Raw genomic sequence first — 22,115 nt, forward strand, 5'->3', positions numbered from 1 at the left:
AAAGCTACGTATTCATTCATAGGTATGCTTTTCTCTAAGTTTCAGATAAGTCAGAATCTGGATTCATGATAGAGAACTCTATTATAGAAGTAGGTGATATTATTTTACATAAATATAAATAAATTCATAACAAACTAATCAAGCAAAAATATCCCATAGAACATGACAATATTTAGATCATAGTGTTCTATCAACTTATAAAAATGAAAATATTTTTCTGGACCTATATGGTAATATATTTCCTTCTCTTGAACTACTTTAAACGTTAAACATAATAATCTTTAACTGACCTTGAGCTTACAAGTACACACACATTTTTCGAAAAACCCTTACTGAGACTTTTCTAGCCCTCTAGTATGATTAGTTCCAGCTCCATTAAACAGCACCATAAAAGAAGTATTAAGTTACTTTTCAGCATGGCTCTGTCAAAACAATAAAGAAATACAATAATTTAGCTTTGCAACATCTAGAAATATAAATAAAATGAGATGTATTTATGCAGTCTTGGGCATTGTGTTTTCATTACACTTTCAATATTTCCCTTACTTGCAAAATATTTTGTCAGTTTTGAAGGAGAAATAAGAAAAAAATCTAACAATTTCATTTTATCTAAAAAATCCAAATTCAATTCTAATCCCCAAATATGTTATGTCATCTCTAGATGATGTAACAATTACAATGACAAAAGTATCTAATGTTCTAACCTCATAGTATGATATCCATAATTATTTTGTAAGATAGTTTTTGTATTTTAGGAGAAGAAAAACTGAATGCTGTTCTCAATAGAAGAGGATAACCCTCTACTTAAATTCAAACAAAACTTGACTTCCTTCTTCAACCCATGACATTTATAAGTTTAAAATTCAGTTTTAAAACTGATTTTTTAAATAAAATTCAGTTTTAAAACTGATTTTTTAAATAAAATTCAGTTTTATGGGGCTGGAGCTGTGGCTCAGTGGTAGAGTGCTTGCCTAGCATATGTTGGGCTCTGGGTTCGATCCTCAGTACCACATAAAAATAAATAAATAAAAGATCATCTACGACTAAAAAATATTTTTCAAAAATCAGTTTTATAACTTGCCAATATATCTTATCATTCCTTAGTCATTACCTGGACTTAAGAACAAACCAAAAAATTCTCAGAGCTAAGTCATCTTTGAGGTAGAGACAAGAAGGGCCTAGGAAGGAGATATAGAACCTATTAATCATCCTCTCTACCCATGAATAACAAGTGTAATTTCACTTTTTCCAGAAAGCTTTTTGCTAAGCAAGGGATCATGCAAAAATAATCAGATGACAGTTTGATGTTAATTTCAATAGAGTTCCTGGCTGGGCCCTGGCCTTCTGGTACTAGTTAAGTAACTGGAAGTTGGTGTAAAGATGCCACAGCTAATCATGTACTCCTGTGCTTTTACACTGTCATTGGCAATGCAATATGCAATAAGTTAGGAAAAGAGATTGTCAACTGAGAATGGCCTGCTGAAGACACACTGATAACGAGGTAAACACGAACAGGGAAAAACATCACTGTGACAAGTTTTAAAGCCAAACTTCACATTTGAAACCCATTAAAAAAAATCATAAACATTTAGTTATCACTTCAAAGATTTTAAGCAACATAAGACAAAGAAAATGGGAAATCAACATGACTATGGTGTATGTCTCATTAATACATCCTAATACATACTAAAAAGTTCTACATATTAATATATATAAAGTGGAATGTGGCAATGCAGAGTCATGTGTAACAGTCACAGAAGCAAAGAAGCAAAACAGTGGCATCAAATCCATAACTGTCTGGAAAGAGAATGTCAAACTCAGTACCTTTACATAAAATCACATTTGAATAATAAAATATTTCATCATCTCAGCAAAGGAAACATTAAAAAAAGAACTAAAACAACCGTATTTGTTTTAAAGTAAGCTGTCTTTAGAAAGAGGGTCTAATACATTAGGCACTGACTAGTTACTTCCATTTATAGAAAAAGAGCAAAAGGCTATTGTATCTGCTTGTATATAGAGGTAGAAAGGATAGTGGCATCTGATGTGTTGTTTAGGAAGACAATTACAAAAACAGCAATTAATCTGAACATTTGAAATAAATAAGCAAATAACTGTAAACAGCAAACGCAGTTTGCTTTTTCACCTTTGGAATGTACTTGAAATAGCAAAGAAAATGTGTTTTCCCCTCACTCTACATGCTTTGTAAACATTAATTAATTAGTCCCAATAATACCCTTGTGAATGTGAATAGGTATTTTCTCTCCGAGTTCTATAAATGAAAAAAAAAAAAAACAATTATACTAATTATATACATTTATAGGACTCTTTTTTCTTGGGGATGTGCTTTACTATTTTGAAATTACTAAACAGACATTAATCATTATAATTCTTCTGTGAGGTATGCATAGCTACTATTACAAGTATAACTAGAAGTTTAAAAATGAGAAAGGAGCTGGGCTTGGTGGCACACACCTGTAATCCCAGCAATGCAGGAGGCTGAGACAGAAGGATAGAGAGTTCAAAGTCAGCCTCAGCAAAGGCAAGGCACTAAGTAACTCAATGAGACCCTGTCTGTACATAAAATATCAAATAGGTCTGGGGATGTGACTTAGTGGTTGAGTGCTGTCCTGAGTTCAATCCCCGGTATCCCCCCTTCTAAAAAAAATTGAGAAAGGAATTTTATCAGGGATTTTTTAATTAAAATCACCACTATATGCCAGAATCATTCAGATTGAGTAACAATAAAAACAGTAATACCAAGGTGTATTTTTCTTTAGGCCACTAAATATTTGATTTAAAATTAAATTTTAAAATGTTCCAAACTAAAGATAAAAAACAGAAAACAGGTCAAAGGAAGTTAAGGATAATTCTAAATGAGTAAACATTCATTTATTCAATAGTATAAATTGAGATCTGATTATGGAAGAGTTCACTTTTTTAGGTCCATGGAATACAGAAATGAACAAGAAAAAAGGTCTTCATGGAGTTCACATTCCAGAGGAGGAAAAAGGCAATTAAAAAATCAAAAATAGTTATGGTTGAAAAATCAATTTCTATGAGGTAAATACACCAGAAAACAACAACAACAACAACAAAAAAGCAGAGTGAGGCCATTTACATGTGAAAACAGGCAGTCCAGGGCAAGAACCCAGGATGAGAGAACTTTAAGAGTCACTAATGTGAGGATTCCAAAACAAAACAGGTATAAAGTGCTTAGCATAGTCATTCATTACTGGTTTTGTGATTTTGTTTGTTTATTTGAGTGTTTTTCTTTCCTTGAAAACTGCTATAACAATCTAAGCTTTGAATTAGTGTAGATTGTTTAGTTAATACACTTAGTGAAGCAAACTGTTCCTCTAATGCAAGGAAGTACTATCACAAAGCTCGTTGGCCCTGCCTGGGCATCAGAAGCACTCAGGAGCATTTTGTGAAGTACTGAAGCACTGAAATCCCTCCAAACCTTCTGATACTAGAATTCCATGGCTAGGATTAAGAATCATTTGTCACTCCCACACCCTTCTCCCACAGACCCCTCCAGACATGGCAGGATTCCAGAAGCATCAGTCATTGGAAGACTAGCCAGATAATGTTGATGCTCCAAATAGGACATCTTATGGAAGACAAAAAACAAACAAACCGAAAATCAAAAACAAGAAATGGAAGAGTTGTGACACTCACTAAGGTATTCAAAATGAAATATATGAAAGCTCTATGGAGATTTGAAGAAAGAGCCCATGGGCTAAATTTGACCTAGAGGACTGGCAACCGGCCATGGATAAAACATGCACACTATCTGATTGCACCAAGGACAAAGGATTCAAATTCTAACCATGAAACTCTGCAAAGTCAGGATTGGCTAGGATTTAACCATAACATTCCTGTGAAAAGTACAATACCCAATATCTCTAGTACTATGCCCTTGAGGCTGTTCCTGTCCAGAAGCAATTCTTATCTTCCTCAGGGATACACTTACAATGGAAATTCAGAGACCCCTGAAGGAAACAAAAGTCTATGTTTTTTTGATAAAGACTAGTAAACACCTCCACCCACTTGAGGCCCTCAACTGAGAAGTCACACAAACTCTAATTTTCAATTAAATGGGGCAATTTAAAAGGAAATAAATGTTTAAAATAATGCAAATTATTTTTTTAAAAAACAAATGGAAAGCAAAATGTTGACACCATTAGACAGCATTATGAAAATTTATAACCAACGATATTTTCAGCCTATCTTTTCATGAAAATGCAATATGAATGTACACGAAATAAAGGAAACCAGTCAAGAAAAGTCAAGTATCTTTGCCCTGAATATGATGGAATGCATTCAACTTGTTTTTTTAATGTAGTTGCCTTATTGTTCATTTGGGCAGAAGTTCACAAAAATCACTTCTACACGTTTAATATATTAAAAATTTCTACATATGCATTTAATAAATATAAACATTTATATTCAGAGATTTTTATAAGATTTTCTCATCTTCTTTAGTCAATGAAAGTACTGAATTTGTATTTGCACATTAGACAACTGGGTAAAGGTAAGCATGACAGTAAAAGTACCATTGAAAATCAAGAGAACTAGTCTATTAAAAAACGTTCACACTAACATAACTTCTGCACAAGTCCCTTTTTTACCTTCTATTTGAACTGTTTTACTTAGAGAACATCCTTGATTGAAACATAACCTTGTACTCAGTGAGAAACAATGTTATTCTCTGGATCTATTTGTTACTTAAACTCTGGTTTTTATCTAGTACTTTAACAGCTTGAATAAAAGTAAATTGTTCACAGCAGTGAACCAAAAATTCACAGTTAACAGTCAAAAACAATGGATATGTATTTTCACACTTCCCTACAAGGAGAAAAGGCTCCAGTACATCTAAAGTTTTAATGATGCTAAAAAAAAAAAAAAAAAAAAGGAAATAGTGACCCTGATCTATCTCTTATGCATCTTATGCATAAAATCTTATGTTAAGCAATATATGAACCCATGGACATTCCTTCGTATTTCCATTGATAAAGAAGAGAAGCATTCCTTTTCCAAGTCACATATCTCACAAATGTGTCTGTCTGCTACAGCCTGGCATGCACTACCCTTCATTGCAGGTAACCTGCCTCTTTCCCAGGCTAAGACCCCACTGTTCCTCTATAAAAGCTATGACTGTCAAAAGGTTTCACCATTTTACCCCTCCTGAATACATCAAGCATTTTTCTCTTCAGTTCATTTACTCATTCTGTTTCTCCTTCCTGCACTATCTATTTCCTTTCACACTTCCTCCTAAGTACCCTTAAGTCCTATTCCTGCTAAGCACCCTTAAGTCCTACTTCAAATACTCTCCTTATTACTTGTTAGTTTTTGAATCACTAAAAATGAAGTACTTCTGTTATGTTTTGGATATGTGGTGTCCCCCAAAAGCTCATGTGAAAAACAATGCAAAAAATTTAGAGGTGAAATGAAAATGACTGGGTTCTGAGAGCCTTAACCTAATCGTGCATTAACCCAGTTGAATAGAGTAGCTGGTATGACTGGAGGAGCTGAGTACTTTTGAGGTATATTTTGTCCTTAGTGAGTGGAACTTAATCTCTATCTGCTTTCTCATTGTCATGTCCTGAGCTGCTACCTTCTGCCACACTTTTCTTCTTTGATGTTCTGCCTCACCTTGGGCCAAGAGTGAGAGAGTTGGTAGTCTGGATGAGACCTCTGAAACCATGAATGCCAACTAACCTTTTCTCTTTTATGTTGTCAGATCTTTTTGTCACAGTGGTGAAAAAACTGACTAAAACAATTTCCCTCTGTAATAACTCCTACAGTATTTACTTCTATACTTTACATTTGGTCGTTACCATATTCACCTTTGCTAATGAGTAGCTACATCATATAATATGGAGCCACAAAAGCTCAGAACTTTGAGAATCACTTGGGACTTCAGGTTCCAATGCTTATCTGACATAGGAAGCATTCTCCACACTGCTGGCAAATGCTCATCTTGGTTTGCTCAGCTTCCCACCTCTCTCTCTCCCTCTTCCAAGGATGGAAAATGAACATTATCTTTATTAAATGTAAACAATCTTGTTTTAGTCAGTGTTTTCATTACTACAACTACAATACTGGACAGAACAATTTTAGAAGAGGAAGTTTATGTGGTGCTCAAAGTTTCAAAGGTCTCAGTCCATAGACTGAGTCGGTCAGCTGACTCCATTGTTCTGGGTCCAAGCTGCAGTAGAACATAATAGCACAAGAGCACGGTGAAAGAAGATAGCTCGGGACATGGACATCAGGAAGTAGAGAGAGAGAGAAAGCTCTGCTCACAAGGTATAAAATATGTATCTCAAAGGCAGGTCCACAACTTGCTCAACTCCTCCAACCACACCCACCCTGCCTACATAACACCCAGCTAATCCATTCAAGTGGGTTAATTCACTGATTAGGTGAAGGCTCCCATAACAATCATTTCACCTTCAAACTTTCTTGCATTGTTTCACATATAAGCTTTGGGGGAATAATGCATATCTAAACCATAATAATCCTGATCATAACCTGATAAAAAATAGCCCTGGTAAACCTATAGAATGAATATTTTTTTAAAAAGATGAACATATATGTACTTGTTCTTTCTCACACTTATCTGAGTGTGGCTCTATCTCATTTCAACAAAGGCCAATTATATTTGTGTTCTGCCTGCATCTATTCAACAGATACCACATGCCTTGAAATAGATTATATGATAAGGAATTTTATCTCAATCAAGCTAGATAAATCCCTTTAGTAATCTAAGACAATTTTCAGGTCCTCCCTTCCCTTCTCAGAGACACTTAAAATGTGGACTCTCCCTAGGCTATACAGAACCCTACTGAAAATAGTGTTCTGCATTCCTCTGAACTCATAGAAAGTACAGAATGTCTCTCTAATTGTAATACAGTGTAATTTCTAGCACAATTCCAGTACACATATATTAAACATTCACAAAATATAGGTTCAAAATCTGTTTGTGTGATAGTTATGGTATTGCAATGCCAGTCGCACATCAATACATTTATATATAAGTATATATATATATATGTATGTATATATTAATTTCTATTAGTACTATGATCTTTTTGTATTTTTAATGATTGTTTTCTAAGACGGATTTTCCTGATAGTTATCTGCAAACTTTAGACAAGAAAATTGACAATGGGAACTGCTAAATCATGAAGCTGGGGGTTGGTGGGCACATGCATGTACATGCAGAAGGGAGACGTTCAGACTGTAGAAACAATGGATGAACCAACTCCACATTGAAAAGGACAAGTTTTGAGTTGGGATGTCCTTTGCTATGTTTTTCCTTCCTTTAACTTTAAATCATTCAGGATATCAAAACACTCACCAAGACAGAAATAATAGAGATATTTAACAGTCCAAATATTGTTTTCCCATACTAAATATGTAGCATTTCTCAGATCTACATTGGGTTATTATTAAGTATATTTGACTTTCATCATTTTCAAGAAATGTACTTTTGTTTTTCTACCTTTAGCAGTTGGTGACCTTTAAGTAAACATTATAACAAGGCCTCCTGTAAAGACTGAATAGTTGGGTGATGAATAACCAGTGCAAAAGTGTTTAAAAGTAAATACCACTCTTTGGAGTTTATTTATCCTAAACAATTGAAGTTATCATATTATAGTGATACATGCATACCTTTGCAAAATTCAGAACAACCAAACTATGGAACTAGCCTAGATGGCCATCAATGGACGAATAGATAAAGAATATGTGGTTTATATACACAATGGAGTTTTATTCAGTCATAAAGAAAAATTAAATTATGTCATTTGTAGGAAAATGCATGGAATTAGAGACCATTATACTAAGGCAGACTCAGAAGGTCAAGGGGCATATGTTCTCTCTCATATGTTGAAGCTAGACAGGAATAAAGAAAAAAATAAAAAAGGTCAGGGAATGGTGAACTCATGGAAAGCAAAGAGAGATCAGTAGAGGAAATGAACTAGGGGATGGGAGGAGGGGAGGAAGAGGAAGTGCTGGGGAGTGACATTGGCCAAACTATACTGTTTTATTGTGTATATATATAAATATGCACAATGAATTCCATCAGTATGTACAACTATAATGCAATAGTAAAAACATGGAAAGAGAAGAATTTTTTTTAAGTATTTAAAAGCAAAACAATTAGATACCAACTATAAATATTTTCTTTTCAAAAAATATTTTATTTTCAAAAACTTTAGTAACTTTAGGGGATTGAAATCCAGTTTTACTTATAATTCCTACCACTTCGTGTCAGAATGTAGAAAAGACACTTGGGGGCAATGAGTCACATCATGTTTTCTTTTTATATACCTCCTATATTTTAGCTAAAATAAACTATAAAATGTATGCAGGTTTTAGTCAAAATATTCTCTAATTTAATGTATATTTCAGAGAGGGGGTTTCTTACAAGGAGGTAGGATGGTGGTTTCTGGATAGGTGTCCAAAATATAAAGGAGAAGATTACTATGTCCTGTTCTTTGAAAAGATAATAGTAAACAAATGCAAGTTACTTTATTATCACTGTGATTAAAATATGTGTATAAAGCAAAACTTTTTAGTTAATTAATTCCAATTATTTGTGAATTCCAGTATTTCCAAAGCTGTTTCTACCATTTTTAACTCCAAAGGAACTTAAAGGAAATATTTTTTAATTGTTTTCTATGACCACACACCATGCACACTCTGAAATGAGACATGTTTAAAAATATGTATATTATGTGCAAACGATGATGTAGGATTATTGTGCATGGTGAGCAATGGAGTCATTCAACACTAAATCAATGGAATTTTTTAATTTTATTACGCAGCTGCCATGATTCATTAAAAAGCACATAATGATCCATCACAGAAATGAGAGAAATCTCTGCTATCTCCAGTAAGTAAAACCAAAAGCAATATGTGCCTGGAGATTAGGTCATCTGTCAATTACAATGCATCATTACAGGTTCCCAAATTGTGAATATGTAGTTTTCTAAGTGGTAAATTTCAAGGCTGAGGGAGTACAGATTAGTTTCTCAGTTCACAGTGAGGTCTATGGAGTCAGGCAGGTTTTAGGCACCTGGGACTGGGTGTAGCATATGGCTCAATGTTATTTATAAGAAGATTTCTAAAGTGGCTCCAGAGCTATGGAGGTGCAGAGTTAACAGAGGTGTATGTCCTTAAAGCCTCTTACCTGAACAGGGCCATTCATTGTAGGATGAGGTTTGTCAGCATGCTGAGTGGTAAGCATTATGTGGAATCATGGTTTCTACTTCTGGAATCACTATGCTGATTGTGTAACCTTTGGGAAGTCACCCAACAGCCTTAGGCCAACTTTCACATGCACTTTGTAATCCTGCAGCACTTCTTATGTAGATTTAGGATCCAGGTAGATTGGTGCTCTTTTACTTAGTGCCCAAAATGAGAGATTTCAGTTTAAATAAGAAGTATTTGTCTTGCTTGAGTAAGGCCTGTCAATCAACATACACTAAGCTCCCACTGTGTGTAAAGATTCTTATTTGAAGTTGATTCAAAAAGGATGGTAAGAATATCTGCCTTCAAGGAACTGCTAAGGGAAAGAAGATAACAAATGATTTTACAGTGGTGGCTTATTTTAATTTGGCATCTCCAGTGTGTGTATTCTGATAAGTGACGTTCTTTTCAATAGATGTTTATTTTACATGGGTTAACTACACAGATGAAGACACCCAGATGGCCCTTTAAGGAAACACTGACTGCCCAGTTGTCAAGATTAGTTGACAGTTGTTGGCTTTATGTGGTTTTGCCTTGGACTTCCAGGTTGAGGTCACCTTATTCTCAGGACTACCACAGTCTAACAACTGAGGAAGGCAGTGGCACGAGAGCCACGTCATTTCCTCCCACTGCAGGACTCTTCTAAGGGGCATTCTTTGCTCTGCAGAACCCTGTTAGGAGGTCTGCAACTGTGGCCCCTCGGCCTCACAATACAGTCCTGTTTTCACTCACACCCTTTCATAGGTATTTACCAATAAAAATATGGCATGCTTAACTTCATCTCTACATTTTTTCATGAAGAAACTGCCTTGCATCAGAGACCTTTCTACAATTTATCTATAATACTGTTCAGCACTAAAATTAATGAATTCTGGATACATGCTACAACATGGATAACCCTTAATATATGTGCTAAGAGAAACAAGCCAGTCATCACAGATTATATATCGCATTATTACTCCATTTTTTTAAGGAAATGCCCTGAATAGAACAATCTTTAGAGACAGAAAATACATTAGTGGTTATCAGAGTCTATGGTTGTAGAGACATGGAAAGAGTGTGGCATTGTTTTGTGTGTGTTGTGGGGGGAAGTGAGAAAAGGATTCTGAAATTAGATTTTGGAAATGACTACACAACTCTGTGACTACAATGAAAGCTACTGAAATGTATATTTTAAATGTGTGAATTTTATATTACATGAATTATATGAATCAAGCATTTAAAGTCTTTAAATATACTTACTTTCTTTTTAAAACAAATTATACTCATAACAGTAGCACTCCGTGGGAGGGCATATGTCCATCCTTGCTGGCCGTTGTCATTTCTCAGTATATAAGGATAGAGCAGTCTAACTTTCCATTTTGGAGAATTAGAACCAAGCTTGTCAAATCATTGTTAAATTCACCTGTAATTCTAAGCTTTTAGACTGAGGCTGGATCACTGAAAAGTCAAGATCTGAGAGCATTCTCTTTCATTACTGAGAAGTTTTCTTTTTTTTTTTTTAACTGAGAAGTTTTTACTTCTATTACTTCTGTGATTCGTTAACTAAGGGTGTCCAGAATCAATGACATATATAGGTATATAGTGAGTATGCACCTGCAATATCATTTGCAACATGATGTTATGTGAGACGCTTTCTTTTGGAGAAGAATTATCAGAAATGCTATTGACTCTATATTTAAAGAAATTGTTATGATTTTCCCCAAAGTAGAGAAGAGACACATGATTACTATGAGGAGACACAACTGGTCTTATAGTCACCAAATGGTGGAAGCATGCCCTTTGCTTCACCTCACCTCCTCTGTAGCATCTGTCAAGAAATGGGCTCATTGTCAAGCTTTCTGCTTGTGGGGAGCATCTGATCATGATAAAAGTCTCCTTGGAACTAAGAGTAGGATGTTAAGCTAGTACTTAAAGATCATATGAATTGCTTTCAAGAATGGAATTCAGACATATAATTCCCTGATTAGATGTCTATTTGGACAGCTGACCAACAGATATGCCTCTGAGGCCACCGAAGAAGTAGAGAAAGAGGATCAGATAGAGAACTAGGATGATGCTTCCACCAATGGCATGGCAAGAACAGAGCTTCTGATGAACCACATATATGCCATGGAAGATAGCTAGGGTCAGACCTACTGCTTATAATTCCATATAAGTGGGTCACATGCCAGGCAAAGGAATTTCAACAGAATGGAGCTGTGGGCTACAGGAATAGTTTGGTGAGCTGAGTGGATAAGATAGTGAAAAGTGAACAGTCATACGTGCACCCAACAAAAGAGGCCTCATTTAAAACACTTTCTCATAAGGCAATAATGGAAATTCAGGGATACAGGGATACTGCAAACTGATGAAGAGGGAATTTCAAATTCACCCAGCTAAAAGATATTCACCCATATCATCCCATCCCTCCTCTGGAACTCCATCACTTCAGAAGTCAGAGTCTAGAAAAGGGACAATCATTGTTGAACCATAAAAATTAATGTACCCACCTAATGTTAATCTATCTAGCAAAAGAACTTCAAAATATTTATGATCATTTAAAATGTTTGGTGTTCTAAAATTCCATGTAAGTGTTGACTAGAAATCTTTGTCTTAGTCTCTTGCCCCTACTATCTCCCAGTTATAAATTCTAGAAATATTTTATGGATGAGAAAGTCACTTATTCCCCAATATGTTATAAGTAGAAATTTAAGTAATATCAAAGGAACACATAACATTTTATAGATATGTTCATATGTTCACCCAAAGTATCAGATGAAAGACTCATCATTGATATTCAGTCTACCTCAACATCACCCTCAGCCAAAGGGATGGGAAATCTGTGCTCTGAGTGATCTTTCCTAGTTCCACAGATGGTAAACTCAAGTTCAGCCCTTGTAGAATTCATACGTAGATCATCTTTTGTCTGTCTTTGACTGCATACTTTGTTCCCAGTGTGATGCTGAATTTAGACTTCATACCTACCTATTAAAAGAAAACAAGCTTCCTTTGTTCTGAGGGATATGGTATTTATTTCAAGAGCACTGTCTTCCTCTCTTCCTTTTAGTGGCCATGAAATCATGTTTGGTCTCTCCTAGGGCCTCTATTCCTTAACAGATCTCTAGGACCAATCTCTTCTCTGCTCAGTCTCTGTCCTGTGCTTCCCTCTTCTAACTTCCTGCATAGCCACAGTCACATTAGGCCCATACATGAAGCTCAGACTCCTCAGGTGTCTTGGCATCACATTTGTTCACAATATTCCCAGATTTAGGACTATTTTGACAATCTATTTGTTTACATGGCTCTTCTACCTTACATATATATCAATAAATACATACATTAGCCACCATTCCAACCTTCACTGATACTGTCCTCTTAAACTCCTTTAACTCCTCTTGGAGTTATTCTACAAAGTGCAGAGCATTCTAATATTTGATTTACCCAATACTCTGTCAGATTACCCTTTAGCATTTTATATCACTAGATGATACAAATAAGATATTTCTGTAATTATTTTCATGTGTTTATTTCTTGTGTTCCCACCTTGACTTTAACCATTTGTATCTGTCTATACCTACCAATACCAGAATGAAGAATATTGATTGTATGAGTTAATTATAGTTAACCATTACAAAAGTATGCCCACAATTAAGTCAGCATTATCATGTATTAAATCTTGAAGTTATTTTAATTCATTTCTCAGAATGTAATTGCCATTAAACAATAAAAACTGCTTATTTTACTCAATCAGTAGTCTCTGCTACTTGGATCAGTGAGATTAGCAATACCACTCTTTTCAAATCACATTTTCTTAAATTCATTCTTTAAGGAAAACATCAATTAGCTTTCTACTATATAAAATTAAAAATACGCATACTAATTAACATTCTGTGTACTCAATTTGAATCTACAAATATTCCATAGACAACTACCATCAAAATCTGGGGTGGGGGGAGTAAGATATTTATATTTCTCTCTAATGCAGTAATGCATTATTCTTGAAAAACCCCTGCTTACATATTTTCATTCTCTAAGTCATTTAGAAGAAATAGAGAGTAGCATCCCAGCTCAATGACATGAAAAATATTGAAGACAAAAGATCGAGCATTTCAAGAAAGCAATCAGAATTAATCCACTGATTAATGAGATTATGTTTTGGAAAAGCTTAGTATTATCTTACATATCAGAAAAATATGCATCAATTATTATGACGATAAAAAAGCCCAAAATATCCCTGGGAAAAACACCAAGAAATGAGCTCTATATTTTATTTTTGTAGGAAAAATGAACTTTATTTGTCATAATCACTAATCATATGCAAACAAGTATAAGCCTATCTTGACTTAAAAAAAATTTATTAGAGCTTTATGGTTATACATAATAGTTGGGTTCATCCCAAAAAACTGATACATGCAGGGAAACTGATTTTGGTTAATGATCCCCCCTCCCCCGCTTTGCCCCTCCTGTTCTTTCCTCACCCTTCCCTGCCTCCCCATCTCCTTTTTCTAGTCTACTGCACTTCCTCTCACCATCTATAAAATGAGCTTTTTAAGGGTAAAAATGTATCTAATTTGTCTCTGCATCTCTCCTACCTAGAGCAATGTCTGATGAGGTGTGTTTAATAAGAGTATGGATGAATTTGGTATATGCCTGAAGTAAAAAATCTTTTCTCTGTCCCTTTTTAAATCCAGACATGAAAAGTTGACAGTTGTTCCTAGAAATGTCTCTAGAATTTTCATATTTGCTTAAACTCCCTTAAAAATTTTCTCAGAGTTTGGAGCTCAACAACCATGCCAATAGATTCTTCCCTTGTACCATCACTGCAGACAACTTTCTAAATAACAGGACAGGCGTATCACTCTCCCATTTCTAAGTGTTCACTGGCTCCAATTTGTGTGTAGGATTTAATCTAAGCATCTTGAGAAAACATACGAAGCCCTTATGATCAAGCTCCAATCAACTTCTTCATGCGCATTTCCAGTCCTTAAATCACCAAATCTCATGTACACTCCTTATTAGCAACACCCAGTGTCTCTCCGTATCCTAAACAAGTCATGCTTGTGTGTTGGGAGCCAGGAATGAATCGGGGGCTTGTCTGAGACATCTCTTAAGTGGAGGTGTGCCACTCAGAGAACTCTAAGTGTTATCTCACCCATCTGAGACTCTTCCGTTGCCTTGGAAACATCTTGCTCAAAGAATTCTGTGATACCTCGGAATTTATTGGTTCAGAGAGTCCTAGGTTCAAACTCATCTCCCTAAAGGTGGAAAGGGATACCAGTGTGCCCAATAGCCTTTAGATACCAGCTTCCTGGGGGAGGAAGAATTACTGCACAAGTGATAAGACTAATCAGGTCAATTTCCCTACAGCCTCTCGCTTCTTGTTTATGTTGAAAATTTTTTCTCACAATAAATCCCCCTTTGATATGTTTTGGTGGGCTTTTTCTCTTTGTTAGAGATTGGACTCTTCAGGTCCAATCCACCCACCAGGCCCCTGCTATGAAACTATTTTACTGTGTCTTTTGTCTTTTATTTCTTATTAATTATTTCAGACTTTTAGTTTCTCAGCCAGCTCACACCTCTGCGTGGTTATCCGATCCTATGTTGTGCAGGACATATGACACTCCTGTACAACTTTAGACATCAAAAAGCCACCCTGTCCATCTTTTCACTGCATTGGTGTTGGGTAGGACCTTATCTTGCATTCAACAGAAACTAGATTTAATATCAATATTCTTTTAGCATCACCTTCATCTTAGTGTCTTAGCCAACTCCTCAGATACAGATGGAGGTATTATACTTTGATTATACTCTTTTCGTATTTCTTTTTTTTTTTTGTCTGCTAGCAGGTGCTTTGACTCTTATTTATACTCCTAACACCAACAGAAGCCTGTGGTTGCAGAATATATTTAATTTAAAGAGCAGAATGAATCAGTAATCATAGTAACATAAATATACACCTAGATATTTGAGCAACAAAAGACATTCAGTAATTCAAAGTACAAAATTTTTGTAAATTAATTCTGCTGCAGAGAAAACTCAAGTTTTTAATTTTTGAAGTTTATAATCTTTTAAAGAAAAGGATTTGATTACAAACATTTCTTGAAAAAAAAAGATGGCCAAAGGAATATTAAAACCACATGAGTAAAACCTTTAAGTACCTATAAACAATTTAAATAAAAATATTGATTTCTTAATATAGCTTATTCATTAAGAAAATGATCTAGTGAATTGTTAGTATTTTAAGTTGCTTTTCATTAATACACGCAATCAGTTTATTTATAAAATATTAAAAATCACCTACCTTTTCACAGATAACAAATAACAGGATCCTCTGTGCTCACACAGAATTAGACTTGAGGTCTTCAGACCTCTAAGGCAGTGTTAATCTTAAGATCTTACTAGCTGTTGACTCTGATCAACCATAATGATTCAACCATCAACTATTCGCTCCTATTCCAGATTGGCAGGCAGTATTGAGTACAAATGAAGGCTAATATCAAGGTTCTATCCCCTTTGTTTTAACTCATAATGATAACATGCCTCACAGGTAAGTTTGTATATCATTTGTAAAGTTTTCTTCCTAAGCAAGTGCATATACTTGTGTGTTATGATTTTGTTAAGAAAGTGTTCAAATGGATGTGGCATAACAAATTGCTTCCTGTTTTAATTATGAATTCATAGAAAAGTTTATCATTTATATATAATTCCTCAAGTCTCACTGCATATAATTGAAATATTTAACATTTTTGGGAGAAACATACTGGCGAAACTAAAAATGACAGTGGAGATACAATAATCAAAGCCTTTCAAAACTTTAACCATATTATAATAAAATGTAAAACTTCAAAAGAATCGATACAGAAGACAGTAACTAAGAGGACTAAGAAATAAGAAATCAAACATTAGCAAATTTTTTCAAACATATAATCTGCTCTAGTCACAGACAAAGATATGATAATCATAGACAAATTTCTATTGTGAGAAAAACAGAATTATTTTAAAATAAATATATCTATAATAAATAAACATATCATTAATGTATCTCCATATAATTAAGTAATGGTAATGGCAACAACTGACTGAGTATCTCATTTGGATAAAACACTGGAGAAGATGTCTTATATTATCTGACTTAATCCATAAAACATCCCTACATTAGGTGTTGAAATTTCCATTTTATTAATAATGAAAGACTGGGCTCAGGTCCAATGTTACATGCCCAAGGTCTTCAGCATAGCTTGCACCTACGGTATAAACTTAGTTTTATCTCACTCACATGTTCATTTTTTAAAAATTATTAAACCAAACTATCTCCTAGTTAAAGACATTATTATATACTTATATTATTGAACTATGCTTACTTACAACCAAATTTATAAAATAATATCCATGCTGAAAGTTCTGCCTCGCCAAAATGATTTCATTCTTCCAACTCAAAGAAAGTGCAATGAATTGCTAACACTAAAGTACATATAAAATATAAAAATGATAACTTGCAGAAAAGTTACCTGTGTATTCTGACACTTCTCTTTGTCCATCTCTACCAACTTGTTGGGCAACTTGCTTTTCCAAGGACTTGTTACTTAACCTCTATCAAAATGTTACAGACTAGATTTGAGGTAATACAGTTTGAGTCTCCCTTTTCTGAAATGCTTGGGAACAGAGATTTGGGAGTATTTTGAGTTTGGGATATTTGCATTGACCACCAATTGAGCATCCCTACTCCAAAACCCAGAAATTCAAAATGTTCTGAATTCTAAAAAATATCTGGACCCAAGCAATTCAGACAGGGCATATTCAATGCATAGCTCCTAGTAGGTCTCTTCACTTTTGTTCTTCTGTTATATTGGTAGCAACTTTATTTGTTGATCTACATTTTAACCATGAACTTTTCAATTCAGATCAGAGCCAAAACCTTTGGACTTCACTCCCACTGGAACAATTACTTCATATTCTTTGCTCCATCACACTGTTCAACACCAGAAACTTCACATTATAACAAAAATGTAAGAAAGAAGAGTTCCTCTGAGTTCAGATATTCTTGATAAATCTGTTTTTGGAGGTGCCAGGGTCCAGCCCTAGCAGCAGTCGGGTGGATGGGAGGCATCGGCGTGGTGGAGAAACAGCAGACAGAGACACCAAGTATTCTGAGGTTGAATCTCTCTTTTTGTAATTTTTCTGCCAGCCTTTTTATACATATTTTTTCTTTAGTAATGATTATATCATTTTATGGTTAGTTCAAAATAAGAAAAACCTTCGAAAGTACAATCTATGCTTCTCAAAGTACACATTCTCTCTGTATGACAGTCCAGTCCAAAACAAACTTTTTTCTCAGTCAGACCAAAACAACCCCGTCCACCAGCCAAACTGAGGGCACCATGATCTGCCAGTCTTCAACCTCCAGAACAAACATGTCACTAGATTTTCTGCGAAACCACCCCCACCATGAACTCCAGTGTTTAACAGTGAAAAGCTTTCACTATTATTAACTAGGACTGGCAAGAGCACATCTAAATATGTCATGTAATGTCTGGGCACCTTGCACAGAGTTATTTGATGGGTAATAAAAACTTCTACTCAGTGAAGAGCTTTTACTATTATTAACAAAGGGCAAAGAAATCAACTTATAGTTAATAGTCTATTCTATTTCATTTAAATGGCAGACTACAATCTTATTTTGATTCTAAAAGAATTAGACTAAACATAGGAAAAACACAAATTATATTTATGACTAATCCAAATATTTTTATTATATAAAGTATCTCTAGGAGCAACTATTAAAACTAGGAAAGCAACAAAGGCTAAACACCGCATCCGAGCTCAGAGGAATGCCTCTTTATCCATCTATATTTAGAAATTATTGTACTAAAGCAATCATAGCTCCTTTTAACTTGAGCATAGCTACAATTGTTTATTTTTATATATTTTATCTATGTATTACTACTGAATTTTTATTGTGTATTATTTTGTGTCCCAATACAGTGAAACCTTTCCAATGTTTTTCCAATAACTTTCTAATGATATATTGATTATTAATATTAAAAAGCAACTACACATGGAGACATGCCACACCTATGGCCCCCAAGAGAGAGGAAGATCAACAGAACTGTGTCAAGTGTTGAGTCCTCTACTCCAACAGAACCATGTCAAGTGTCAGAGTGGTAGGAAATAGATGCGACATGGAGGAAAGAGAAAATAGAAACAAAATAAAAGCTCCAAGGGACAGTCTACCTCTAGACATTTGGGTGAACATATCCCAGTAAATGGTAAATGTGGTCAGCTGTGGCCAACTTGGTCAGGTTAGTCCTTCTGGCACCCGTAAGCCAAAGCACAGCCCACCAAGGAGTATGGTAACATCAGCGGACTAGGACTGGCAAGAGCACATCTAAATATGTCATGTAATGTTTGGGCACCTTGCACAGAGTTATTTGATGGGTAATGAGAACTTCTACTCAGTCAGGTGCGGTGGTGCATGCCTGTAATCTCAGCAACTCAGGAGGCTGAGACAGGAGGATCACAAGTTCAAAGCCAGCCTCAGCAAAAGCAAGGTGCTAAACAACTCAGTGACACAATGTCTCTAAATAAAATACAAAATAAGGCTGGGGATGTGACTCAGTGGTTGAGTACCCCTGAGTTCAATCCCTGGTCCCCCTGCCCAGGGCCCCCCAAAAATCAACTTCTCAGAACTGGAATATTAGATCCAGATGATATAGTCTAAAACTTGTTTCAAGTGATCCTGGTGGTGTTAAAGAATTTTAGTAAAAATATCTTGAAGAACCTCACACTAAACAGAAAAATGAGTCTTGTCAACAATTTAACCACATTTCCTAAAAGAATATATGGAGATTCATGAAATCTGATATCTCCAATATCACATTACTAAGTTCCTTGAGCTTAACTGCAGCCAATTTTTATTTCTAATAGTTTCTACTACTGACGTTCTTGTTCATGCTGATTTTCAACAAGATTTAAACTCATTCCTTCAAAAAATTCAGGTCTATTCAAATTCAGTCAAGAAGATATGTGGCCATGAACCAAAAGTAGTTGCCTCTTTCTAAATCTGACTCAACCTAGGCCTGACACTTTAGGGTTGCAAATTCTAGGGTACACCATTCACATGGATAATAAGGTGAATGATTGCCTAGTTGTGCAGTGCACAAACTGCACAACTGCCCATGAAGGCTCAAATTTTCAGTCTACTGAGATATCAATATTTTATTTCATCCCTGCTAGAATATAAGCCCTAGGGATTTTTTTTTTTCAATTCTGTTCCCCAGAACAGAATTTTTTCAATTCTGTGGCTATAACAGATTCTGTAGTGACTAATTTCTGAAAAGAAAAAACAACTTAAAAATGGAACACAGTACCGCAGGTGAATCAAGCACTGAATAACATCAGAATAAACTAGAAAGATGTAAAATCATAAAAATGAGAAATCATAGTCCATTTATGTGTGATTTATCAAAATACGTATATGCATTCTGCTGTCATGTATAACTAAGTAGAACAAATAAAAAGAATTTAAAAAGAAACTAGAAATAGGGTAGAAAGAAGCATTTTCCAGGGAAAGGAGAAAGCTCTTTCCTTTAGCGCTGCTTCTGTAATGCATGAATAGTCTACGAATTTGGAAACAAAGTGCCCAAAGTTTTAGGAGGGACAAGGAGTATTCAACGGGTATAGGCCTGAGAGAGAAGCCCAGTGAAGTGAGTCACCCTGCCAGGGTTTTGTGGATGGCTGTCACTGAGCTGGCAGCAGGAACTCACTCAGTTTTTGCACAGTACCAGGGTGACTCTCTCTGATTACTTCTTTCACTGTCACACTGTTAGGTGAAGATATCACATTCCTCTGGGGTGGCAGGTGTTGTATGGTGTGAAGATTCAAGTGATAGAAAGTAATGCAAACAATTTCTCATGTTATCATTTTGCCAACAAATGGCATTCTACTGAATGATATAAAAAATTGTGGTATCTGCAAGGCTGCCCTAAATTCTATATTCGAAAACAAATAACAAGAATTCATCCTGAAAGACCGTGAACTTAAGCAATATTGTTGTCAATTAACACAGAAAAGACACAATTATGACTGGTGCTCACTCCTATTCCACCCTTTCAACTCCTATATTAAAAATGGCAAGATTTGAAAATTTCTGAACCACAGGAAACTGTCCATCTTCTAATACAGATCAAAGACAGTGGAAGAGAAGGGTACGATAGGAAGAAAAAGCTGCCAATATTCATTTAACCTTAAAAGATAAACCTTGGCATTTTCTCTGGGAGATGGTAATGAAAAATTATACTTACTATATCTTAGCTACTATAAGTTCAAGTATTTCACAGAAATATGTGTATTCCTACCTGCAACTATTTAAACTACCTTCCCATTTGGTATTGTACCTTATGTCTTTATGTGGGTTTCAGTATTGATTTTGTGAATTACCATGCTTTGTGTGTATGTGTGTGTGTGGGGGGGGGGTGTTTTATCCATTCCAAATTAAATCACTTGGTGGACTTTTATTTACTTGGCCATTCAAATCTTTCTATTATTTTCATGCTGTCAAAGAAAACAGGAAGAAACAAAGACAGATAGGGAGTAATTTGCACATGTATACCTTCCAAGTTCTTCATAACAAATTTTGTCTATAGTTGCTTGAGATTATTGGATAGCATTCCAATAAATTTCCCCTGGTTTCCCCTAGTAATAAAACTCACCTTATAAGAAATCTACCACTTCTATTTCTTTCTAATCACGAACTTACTTCTCTACTTCTCTCCATTCTCCCAATTGCTGCCAGAATAAAAGGTTCTTATTCTCATTTAACCCAAAAGTTACTGTTACCAATTTTATTAATGATCAATGCTTCTGTAAATTCACCTCTGAAAAATTTCAACCTTAACCTTCTAACAGCAACATGATATGCATCTTGTTTGCTTTTTATTCCTTATTCTCAGGAAAGGGAATTACACATATGATACACAAAAGTTGCCCACCTTACATCTGTATATTGAAGCAAACAATCATGACACAAAGAATACTGTGACACAAAGGATAGCAATAGTTAGCATGTGGTAATTCTACTTAGGATTCAGAAAGTGAGTGAACAATGATGTTTCATCTTAACTTTTGTAAAAATAGTAAATAACAGAAAAAAGTGGTCAGAGGATATACCAGGCTGTGGCAGTAATGACCTCTATGTTTCTTCAAAACCTCTTACATTTTCTGAATCACAAAGAACACATTGTATTAAATGGTTTCCAACGTCTTTATTCCTTTAAAACTTTATTTCCTATTTAGTCTTTCTCAGTCTGTTTCCTCATTTAACATAAGTGAGGGAGGTTGACTAGTAAAATTCAGTTTTCAATCATCTCTCAAATGTTTTGGCTCTAAAATGATTTTGGATTTGTTTTTCTTAGATTTCTGAGAAGACTAAACAGAAGACTAAACAAAAAACTGATGTAGGAACCTTTGAAAGTCCAATTTCAAATTATTTTACACTACAATTTTCATCAACTTGGATCATTTTTATGGGTATTTTTCACTTTCTACTCCATTAATACTCCATTAGACACTTTGCAATGTCACTGAACTTTCTCTTCTGCAGTCAAAATAAATATGTGATAAATACTACTTCAACATGTTTCTCTCTTAATAATCTTCCCCAGTGCATAAAATCCTAAGATTTCATTGCATTAATTATTATATTGATAAGGATTAAATATGGCTTCAAACATTAGAAATACAACTAGAAACAAAGCATTTGTTTATTGCTTAATTTTCCCTGAAATTGTGGCTATATTCCACAGTTACTATTTGGAACCTCACTTTTACTTTAAGAAACTTCCAATATTATCATATAAATGATACACACATAATAT

At 34.9% G+C, this 22,115-nt stretch overlaps 1 protein-coding gene and 1 long non-coding RNA gene across 7 annotated transcripts in view; one reads left to right on the plus strand and one right to left on the minus strand.

Moving 5' to 3' along the window:
- NAALADL2 (N-acetylated alpha-linked acidic dipeptidase like 2) overlaps positions 1-22,115 on the minus strand; it is a 1,337,824-nt gene that overhangs the window by 973,248 nt on the left and 342,461 nt on the right. The gene's annotated exons all lie outside the window — the stretch shown is intronic.
- LOC306637838 lies at positions 17,913-18,895 on the plus strand. Its single transcript, XR_013757288.1, has 2 exons — positions 17,913-18,365; positions 18,401-18,895. It is a non-coding gene; the product is annotated as an uncharacterized lncRNA (long non-coding RNA).

The sequence above is a fragment of the Sciurus vulgaris genome, assembly GCF_902686455.1.
Source record: "Sciurus vulgaris genome assembly, chromosome: 10".
NCBI classification, from domain to species: Eukaryota; Metazoa; Chordata; class Mammalia; order Rodentia; family Sciuridae; genus Sciurus; species Sciurus vulgaris.